This window comes from Humulus lupulus, chromosome 6 (assembly GCF_963169125.1).
Source record: "Humulus lupulus chromosome 6, drHumLupu1.1, whole genome shotgun sequence".
In the NCBI taxonomy this organism is placed as follows: Eukaryota; Viridiplantae; Streptophyta; class Magnoliopsida; order Rosales; family Cannabaceae; genus Humulus; species Humulus lupulus.
Window position 1 is genome coordinate 5688251 of NC_084798.1, and position 9680 is coordinate 5697930.

General features: G+C 38.6%; 1 long non-coding RNA gene across 1 annotated transcript; it reads right to left on the reverse strand.

Moving 5' to 3' along the window:
- Nucleotides 1-6861: 6861 nt before the first annotated feature.
- LOC133783736 (uncharacterized) lies at nt 6862-7907 on the reverse strand. The gene is made up of 2 exons (XR_009870938.1): nt 7818-7907; nt 6862-7156 (listed from the first exon to the last, which is right to left on the reverse strand). It is a non-coding gene; the product is annotated as an uncharacterized LOC133783736 (long non-coding RNA).
- Nucleotides 7908-9680: the final 1773 nt, after the last annotated feature.

Below are 9680 nucleotides of genomic sequence, written 5' to 3' on the forward strand. Positions count from 1 at the left end.
GCTTGGCATTCGCATAACTTTTCTGACGACTCTGAGCAGCGAGCATACGCTGTCTAATCAGCGCTACTGCATCCTGAGATTCTCTAACAACTTCGGGTCCAAGTAGTTGCCTTTCTCCTACCTCATCCCAATGTAGTGGCGATCGACACCTCCTTCCATAAAGTAGCTCGTAAGGTGCCATCCCGATCGTTGACTGGTAGCTATTGTTGTAGGAGAACTCTATCAGTGGCAAATACTTACTCCATGATCCTCCAAAATCAAGTACACAAGCGCGCAACATGTCTTTTAAAATCTGTATGGTACGCTCAGACTGACCGTCTGTTTGAGGATGAAATGCTGTACTAAGACTTAACTTGGTACCCATAGCTTGCTGCAAGCTTCTCCAAAATCTCGATGTAAACATCGATCCTCTATCGGACACTATTGTCTTGGGGATTCCATGCAGTCTTACTATCTCTTGAACATAAATATTTGCGTATTGCTCAGCCGTGTATGACGTCTTGACAGGTAGAAAATGAGCTGACTTGGTTAATCTATCTATTACTACCCAAGCCGAGTCGTGTTGCTTATTCGTGCGAGGCAAACCCGTCACGAAATCCATTGCTATGTCGTCCCATTTTTATTCTGGAATGCTGAGTGGTTGCAATAAGCCTGCAGGCTGCTGATGTTCTGCTTTCACTTGCTGGCACACCAAACATTTAGACACGTACTCCGCTATATCCTTCTTCATTCCTGGCCACCAATACATTGCCTTGATGTCGTGAGTCATCTTGGTCGACCCTGGGTGAACTGAGTATGGGGTATTGTGCGCTTCTTCTAGAATCTTCACCTTAATCCCTTGATCATTTGGCACGCATACCCGATCCTTATATTTTAATAACCCTTAACTTGATATTGAGAAATCCGTGGCCTTCCCTTCTCTAACTGCATCTATATGTGTTACTAACGTGTTATCATGCACTTGCCCATTCTGTATATCTTCCAAAAGACTTGACTGAATGGACAAGTTAGCCAGTTTCCAATGACTACTTCTATTCCAACATTGATCAGCTCCTGCTGTAGTGGCTTTTCTATTCCAGCTAACGCTGCTAGACTTCCATAATTCTTTCTACTTAGCGCATCAGCAACTACGTTTTCCTTTCCTGGGTGGTATAAAATTTCGCAGTCATAATCTTTCACTAGCTCTAACCACCTGCGCTGCCTCATGTTGAGCTCCTTCTGAGTAAAGAAATACTTTAGGCTTTTGTGTTCCGTATAGATCTCACACCGTTCTCCATAAAGATAGTGGTGCCAGATTTTTAATGCAAAGACCACCGCTGCCAACTCCATATCGTGAGTTGGATAGCGTTGCTAGTACTCCTTCAATTGTCTTGAGGCGTAGGCTATCACCTTGTCATTCTGCATCAGCACACAACCCAACCCTTGCTTCGACGCATCACAATAGACTACAAACTTGTCATTGGGTGTCGGTACACAAAGTGCTGGTGCTGACCATAGCTTATCTTTAAGCAACTGGAAACTTTCTTCACACTTATCATTCCAATTGAACCTCTGCTGCTTTCGAGTCAGGTTGGTGAGCGGAGTGGCTATCTTGGAAAAACCTTCAACAAACCTCCGATAATAGCCTGCTAATCCCAGAAAGCTTCTTACTTCTGACGCATTCTTTGGTCTTGGCCAATCCTTCACAACCTCTACTTTAGATGGATCTACAGCAATCCCGTCCTTGGATACTATGTGGCCAAGAAATGCTACTTGTGAAAGCCAAAATTCGCACTTCTTGAACTTGGCGTAAAGCTGATGCTCCTTTAGTCGTAACAACATTAACCTTAAATGTTTCTCGTGCTCGGCTTCATTCTTTGAGTACACCAAGATATCGTCAATGAATACTACAACAAACTTATCCAAGTAGTCCTTAAAGACCATATTCATTAAATCCATGAATGCGGCTGGAGCGTTGGTAAGACCGAAAGACATGACTAAAAACTCGTAATGCCCATAACGAGTTCTAAAGGCTGTCTTAGAAATGTCTTCTTCCCGTACCTTGAGCTGATGATACCCGGACCGTAATTCAATCTTTGAAAACACGGTCGCACCTCGAAGTTGATCAAACAAGTCATCAATCCGGGGTAGCGGGTACTTATTCTTAATTGTCACCTTATTCAGCTCGCGGTAATCTATGCACATCCGCATATTGCCGTTCTTTTTCTTCACCAAAAAAACTGGTGCTCCCAATGGTGAATGGCTCGGTCTGATGAAACCCAAGTCTAGAAGTTCTTGTAGCTGCGTCTTTAACTCCTTGAGTTCGGTAGGTGCCATCCGGTATGGTGCCTTGGAGATAGGCTCGGTGCCCGGTACTAGCTCGATTGTGAAGTCAATTTCCCGCGTTGGTGGCAATCCTGGCAAGTTGTCAGGAAATACCTCTGGAAATTCTCTTACAATACGTACATCTCTGACCTTTAGTGGTATTTCCTTTACGACATCTGTAACACTAGCTAAGAATGCTTGACATCCTTTTTCTATCATCTTCTGAGCTTTAAGTGACGAAATAAGCGGTGTATGTAAACCTGAAACCTTTCCCATAAAACATAGCCTCTGACCGTCAGGAGTCTCGAACATTACTTGCTTACGTTTGCAGTCGATGGTTGCGCCATGTCTTGCTAGCCAGTCCATTCCCAATATCACGTCGAAGTCTTTAATCTCTAGTTCTATCAGGTTTCCTTCTAGATCTACATCCTCTATCTTGATTGGTATGCCTCGTACGACCCGTGATGATAGGACTACTTCACCCGAAGATAATTCTGTTACAAACCTAGTTCTAAATTTTTCACAAGGTTTGTCTAATTTCTCTATCATTCTTAACGAGATATACGAATGAGTGGCTCCCGAATCAAATAATACATAACACTTATTATGGAGAATAGAAACCTGACCTGTAACTACTTTATTGCTAGCATCAGCTTCTCCTTGGGTGAGAGCAAAAACTCTGGCAGGAACCATCTTATCATCCTTTTTCCCCTCTGACTTGAGCTGAGGACAGTCCTTCTTCTGGTGCCCTTCCTGACCACAGCTGTAGCATCCCTTGGTGTTTGTGCAGCACTCACCAGGATGTTTCTTTTGGCACTTAGCACATTGCGGGTACTCTACATAACCCGGCCTATTTCCTCCATTGTTCGTCTGTGCCCTCTTATCGTTGTCGGACTGCTTGTTGTCAGAATGCCTTCTTTTCTGACCGTTATTGTTGTTGGAATGCTGGTTGTTGTTGTTGTGGTTATTGTTTCGACCATTCTGGGGTTGACCCTGCTGCTTAGGCTCAGGCTTACTAGCCTCCTCTTTACTAATGTTTGCTTGAAGCCTTTCCACTTCTATTGCCGTTTCTATAACATCGGCATAAGTAGTCTTCCCCGGGTTTGCTAGCTTAACCCCTAACTCGATCTTTGGTCGAAGTCCTCTAACGAACTTGTTCACCCTCAGAAAATCAGTTGGAACCATCTCAGATGCAAACTTAGCTAATCGGTCGAACTGCCAAGCATACTCTGCTACCGTCAAATTGCCTTGTTTTAGACTAGAAAATTCCTCGACCCTTGAAGCAATGACAGCTAAATTGTAGTACTTTTTGTGGAACAACTCCACAAATCTGGTCCAAGTCATAGTGGCGACATCGTGAGTCTGTTGTACTAAGTCCCACCATATTCTTGCATCCTTCTTGAGTAGAGACGAAACACAAGATATGCGGTCCGCGTTGCCGAGGTTCATGTGCACAAGGATCGACTCCACATTTCTGAGCCATTCTTCCGCCTCGAAGGGGTCAGTTGTCCCTTCAAAATTTGGAGCGGGCTGCTTACGAAACCACTTATAGATAGGCTCCACATGTTGAGCTGGGTATGGCGCATAGTTCGCCATTGGCCATCCCCCATATGGACCAACTTGATGGGGTACTGGGGCCATTTGTTGTGGCTGTGGTTGCGGCGGAGGTGGAGGCTGAGGTTGAGCCTGCTGTCGCTGTTGTTGCAGTAATTCCTCAACTTGCCGTCGTAGTCTGGCAACTTCCGCAGTGTTGTCAACCAGCGGTGGTGGCGGCGGCGGCGCATTCCGGTTGGCATTTGGACGCCTCCCCCTTCTGCAAATTGGAGGGGCTTCATTCATCTCAGGGGTGATGTTGGGGACATTGCCATTGGTGCGAGCAGATCTTCGAAGCGACATCTTCAGCAGAGTTCTAACAGTTGAGAAAAACATGTTAGAACTTACCTTAATAGGCTCTAAAGCAAAACTTAAGCTAATCAAACATAACTCAGACCTATTAATTATGACTTCTTATGAAAAGAATTATATAAGCCTTCTTTATAATTAGGGTGTGTTTCTAAACTTAGAAAAATAAGCCATCTTTCTTATTTTCTAAGTGTGTTTCTAATTATCCTATATGACTTAATTCTCAGGCTCGAAACTCATCGTTGTTCTAAAGTTAACCATACTGAGGGAGGGCTGGGATCAGTAAAATCGTTCCCACTACTATGGCCCCCTATCTCTCAATATAGAGAACCTGGTTCATTGATTTGTATCCACCATCACCGAACTTAGTCATTATTTATTAAATTTATTATTTATTATGATTGCAAAAATAAAATCAAACTCATACATGTCATCAAAATAACAATAATATTAATTTGGAAAAGCAATTTTCACTAAGTACAATCATAAATTCAAAACAATAAATAAATAAATTAATCTTTTCTAAAAATTGGGATCTTCTACATCAGATCCTTCATCTAACATGTCATCATCTATCTCTTCATAATCATCATTTTCGTGAGCCTCAAAAATTCCTCTTGGAAGATTGGTAAAAATTATATTCTTTTGTTCTTGTGTGAATTGGAATTCCATCTTAGATGTAAGCCTTATTATGAGAAAATAATATCTCATAGCCGGTGGTACTTCATTCTCAACATCCATTGTCTCCCATATTTCTTCCAAAGCAGCAATTACAAAAGGAAAATCTCTAAAAAGCCTAATTACTAAAATATATTGCTCCGTAGCTCTCATCATTATTTGCTTAGTTTCTTGGAGATGAACTATTTGATTATGGAATAAAAGAAATCTCCGAGTGATTCTCTCCAATATTCCTATGGTATTTCTTGGTTCTCTACTGACTTCTTCAAGGCTTTAATTTCGCAAACCTTGTGAAGATCACATTCATCTCTCTGAATACCAAAACAAAATAAAAATAAAAAAATCCACCCATAAACCAAAATTAAAAGGAGCTTTTGATGTTCAGAAAAGCATCAAGAAAAGATGGAAATCAAATCAAAAAAAATATTTTAATCCTAAATCAAAGATCAGTACAGTAAAGAGTTTATACTGTTCTTATTTCAGAGATCAGTACAGTAAGTTTTAATCAGGCATCAAAACTTTGTTGCACAAATAGAAAGAATCAATTTTTATGTCTTAAAAAGAAGGGTCAATATCACAAATGCTCTTTGACAATGTAAGTTTCATTGAACAGGTTGACTCAAGGTTTCACGTATATTACTTCAAGAGTTAATCAAATTCCAGTTAATTACTTGGTATCACTCAACATTTCACAGGTTGGCTAAAACGTATGGAGGTCACCAACTATATCATTAATCCACATAAATAATGAAAAATCCATATAAAAATTATTTTAATAAATAATAATAATAATAATAATAATAAATTAAAAGAAAGAAAAGGAAAGAAGAAACTGGCACAGTTGGTGTCTTTATTTCTACTTCTTTGAAAGTAAGCAAAGACAGAAATAACTTCAATGAAGAGACAAGGCTATAAGATTGAAGCCATAGGGATCAACTACAAGATTCAAACAGAAAACACATTAGAGAAATCAAGTTCTTGGTCTAGAACTATAATAGTCACCTGAAGTAATTGAAAATTCGCTCAATAAAGGAGGCAGGCAAGTGTCAAAAGGGTTGAACTATTAAGATAAAAAGAATTGAAAATCTAAATCATGCCATACTTATGGTTACTTCAAGGACATTTCAATTATGTTCACACTACGATTGGGCATTCTTATGGTCTTTAGTAGAAATATCACCCAAAAAATTTCTTGTAGTAAATTAATAAAATAGTTTCAAGGCAAATGAATGAAACACCCAGAAACAAAGCAAGTTATAGAAAAAATTATGGACTGTCCAATACTCAAAAATATAACTTATATACATTTGTGGATGGAATCTTATGAAATGGAAACAAACGATACAAACACTTAATAAACTACCTGCCAATTTAATTTTCAAGATGATTACAATAAACACTACAACTTTAAACCTCACTGCATCACTTTTGGCAAATAAAGATAGAGTAAACATATATGTTTAAAAGTTGAAGTTGACACCCCACTGGTGAGTATTGAATCACTCATTCAGTCTATGTTTAAAAGTTGCATTTACATGCATTAAAGTTAGTGTTCCATAAAAAAAGTCAGTGTTCATAACCTGGGATTTTGTCTTATCTGCAGGGTCGTTATGGAACTAGGAGCAGTGTTGCTTTGACTGCAAAAACAAATGGTGAAGTTACCTTTTACGAGACTTATCTGGAAAAAGACATGTGGAAGGAACAATCTGTCAGTTACCAGATTCAGAAGCTTCAGGACAATGGAACCAATCTAGATTCTGAGGCTCTGGCTCATATATAATTTGCTTGTTTGTGATGTGGACCGTTTGTGAATATGTATATGCATATCTATTATCTACCATATGACTCAAGTCATGCGTATTTATGTTCTAAAAGAAAGCCTTGTCAAGGCACATTTATCTATATTAATATTTAAAAAAACAGCCCAGATTCATGTTTCAGAATGAACAAGAGTTTAAAGTACCATCAGCCATCAACTAGAAAATGATTCTATCTATTAACTTGATAATCAAAACAACCGAACACAGTCATCTGAAAAAACTATAAATGTTTGTTACACTGAATTATTATTATTTTTTATTCTTGCTGCAACTATGGTATGTTAAATTAACATCACTTTTGAAGCCTAGACTCACTTATCTGCAATTTTACAAAGTACCTCAACAGTCCTGAGGACTATACATCATCTGCAGCAGAAAGTCCTTGCGTTCATCAACTGGGCATCCAAAGAAGGCTCTCACCCTTGCAGCATTTGCAATTAGGAAAGTGTAGCCTAAAAATCATGACAGATTACATTAAGAGGGAGAGAACTTGAAAACAAAAATTATTACCACAATCAGATTAAGAACAAAAAATCATCACAAGAATTCTGCTAACCTCACGAGTCCATCGCGAGCCTGAACGTACAAGTAAAATTTAAAAATATACTATCGATTTGAGAACTCATACCTTCATTTTATGCTCCAATAAACCAATAAAAAAATGATGCTAACTGTAAATAATGATTCACAAACTTTCTTTCTTGCTTCAAACATAGTACAGTATATTCAATCCCTAATTTAAACAAAAATTCCCACAAATAATCACAATATTATAGTTATATATACACATGAGACAAAAAATTGCAGAAATCAAAATTGATGGAGCAATATTGAGAGATGAATGGTGAGGTTTTGGAACGGGGGAGGGAGGCCAGAAAGATAACAATGGAATGAGTGACTAGGAAAGAAGAACAACACCCAGATTCAAACTTCATTAAACTCATACTCATATTCAAAAATCCACATATAATAACTAAAATGAAAGACAAAACATATACTATGAAGAAAACCTATAAGATTATTAAACACACAGTAATTAAAATACCCCATTCTAAGGCTTCGACTACCATGAACCAACCAACAACAACAAAAATAAGTCGAGAGGAAACAGACCAGATCTCGCCTCCGTCGTGTGCTGAGGAGAAGAAGACCCACGCATCGTCGAACCCGTGACCTCGCCTTTGCCTCTGCCTCCGCCAGGCGTCGTCACCTATTCTTCCAAGAAAAAGAAGAATAACGGATAGGAGTGAGAGAGGAGAGGGCAGCGGCTTAGGGCTCTCTCTCATTTACTGAAGAGTAGGAACCATTACCAGAGTGAGGTCAGGACAAGAAAGAGTACCTTTGATGTTTGCTAAGTCGAGTCGATGGGGTGGAGAGCGACTTCGTGATGTTGGAGTAGACCGATCTGACCGCCGGTGGAGGAGAATGTAGAGTCCAAGAACTTTACTTAGCTAATCGTTTCGTAGTATTATAGTATTATAGTATGTATAGTATTATCTTTGTTACTGTGGATTTTTGGTTCAGACCGGAAATTATTTGGACACTCATAGTAGTACTTATAGATTTTCTAAGTTTAATCTATAGTTTAAGAATATTAAGTATAACCTAAGGTTTGATTAATGTGACTGATATTAAGGATTATATTTATTATACTATAAGGTTTAGATATCAACCAATAGGATTTTAAGCACATGTTATGAATGGGGATTAAGGATTAAGTATTTTTGAGGATTAAATTTAATAAGGAGTAAAGTTTGAATGTTATAGGGTCAGTCAGCAGCTTTGAGTACGTTGAGGGCTTAGTCAAGGCTGTTTACTCCATTCAAACTTAGCTAAAAATGTATAATTTCGTGTTTAAATATTCAGCGTGTGCCGATATATCGCAGCTATAGGGGGCGATATATCGCAACACGTAGATACGGAAAACACGAATCGATGCACGGTCGCCTCGGGAACAATGGTCCAGGCGATATATCGCCTATAGGGGGCGATATATCGCCTCCTCCAGCATGTTTTCAAACATTTTTGAATTCTTTTCCTTTCAGCCATTCAAACTCCTTCATAAGTCCAGCATCTTTTGAACGAGTCTTCAGCCTCTGCTGAACGATTATTCAAATTATTTTCGCCTAAAAAGCCATTATTTTTATTCAAGTAAAATCAAGATACTTTCATTCCCAAACTCTATAAATAGGACCTAGTACCCAGCCATTATTCACCTTTTGCTCTAAGTTCAGAAGTTGCAAGTGCTAAGTGAGTGTGAAAGTGTAAACACCTGGTTTGGGAAATCATAAAGCTTAAACATCATAAGCTTATCAAACACTTTGGGAAGTGAGGTTCTATAGTATTTCGGTTGAGGTGTAGATTGGTCTTTCAAGTCTTTGAGGTAAACCAAAACTCTATTTCATTTGTTTCATGTTATTTTCTTTCTCAAAGCCTTCTACTCAGTTCCCTAACCTCATTCTTATTTTGGTTAGGGAATCCAAATTCTTAAGCACATAAGTTGTGGTAAGCATATTTCTCAATGGTTTAGTCTTCCTATTCATTTTCATTTCTTCTTCTTCATAAGGCTCACTCTTTCTCATATGGTTTTAGGAGTGTTCCAAAAAGTCCCAACTCAGTCCACCATATCCCGGTAACTTTGGTAAGGAAAATAGGATATAATCTATATGTGTATTGCTTGTGTTATCTTATGTGTTATGTTATGAAATATAATATGTTATGAATGTGTATGTTTGTAGGCTTGGGCTTATGCCTTATTTGACTAACAAGACCCCAAAAAAGATTATGGGCATATGCCTACTTAGCTAGTAGGACCCCACTAATCTCATGGGCATAAGCTTGTTTAGTCTATGGGACCCCAAGAAATAATGGCCATTATAATAAGTGTATGTATTAAGTGTTATGATATGTCTTTATGTTTCTTATGAAATTATGTTTATGACTACGTGTTAGATTTTCCTTGCTGGGCATTAGGCT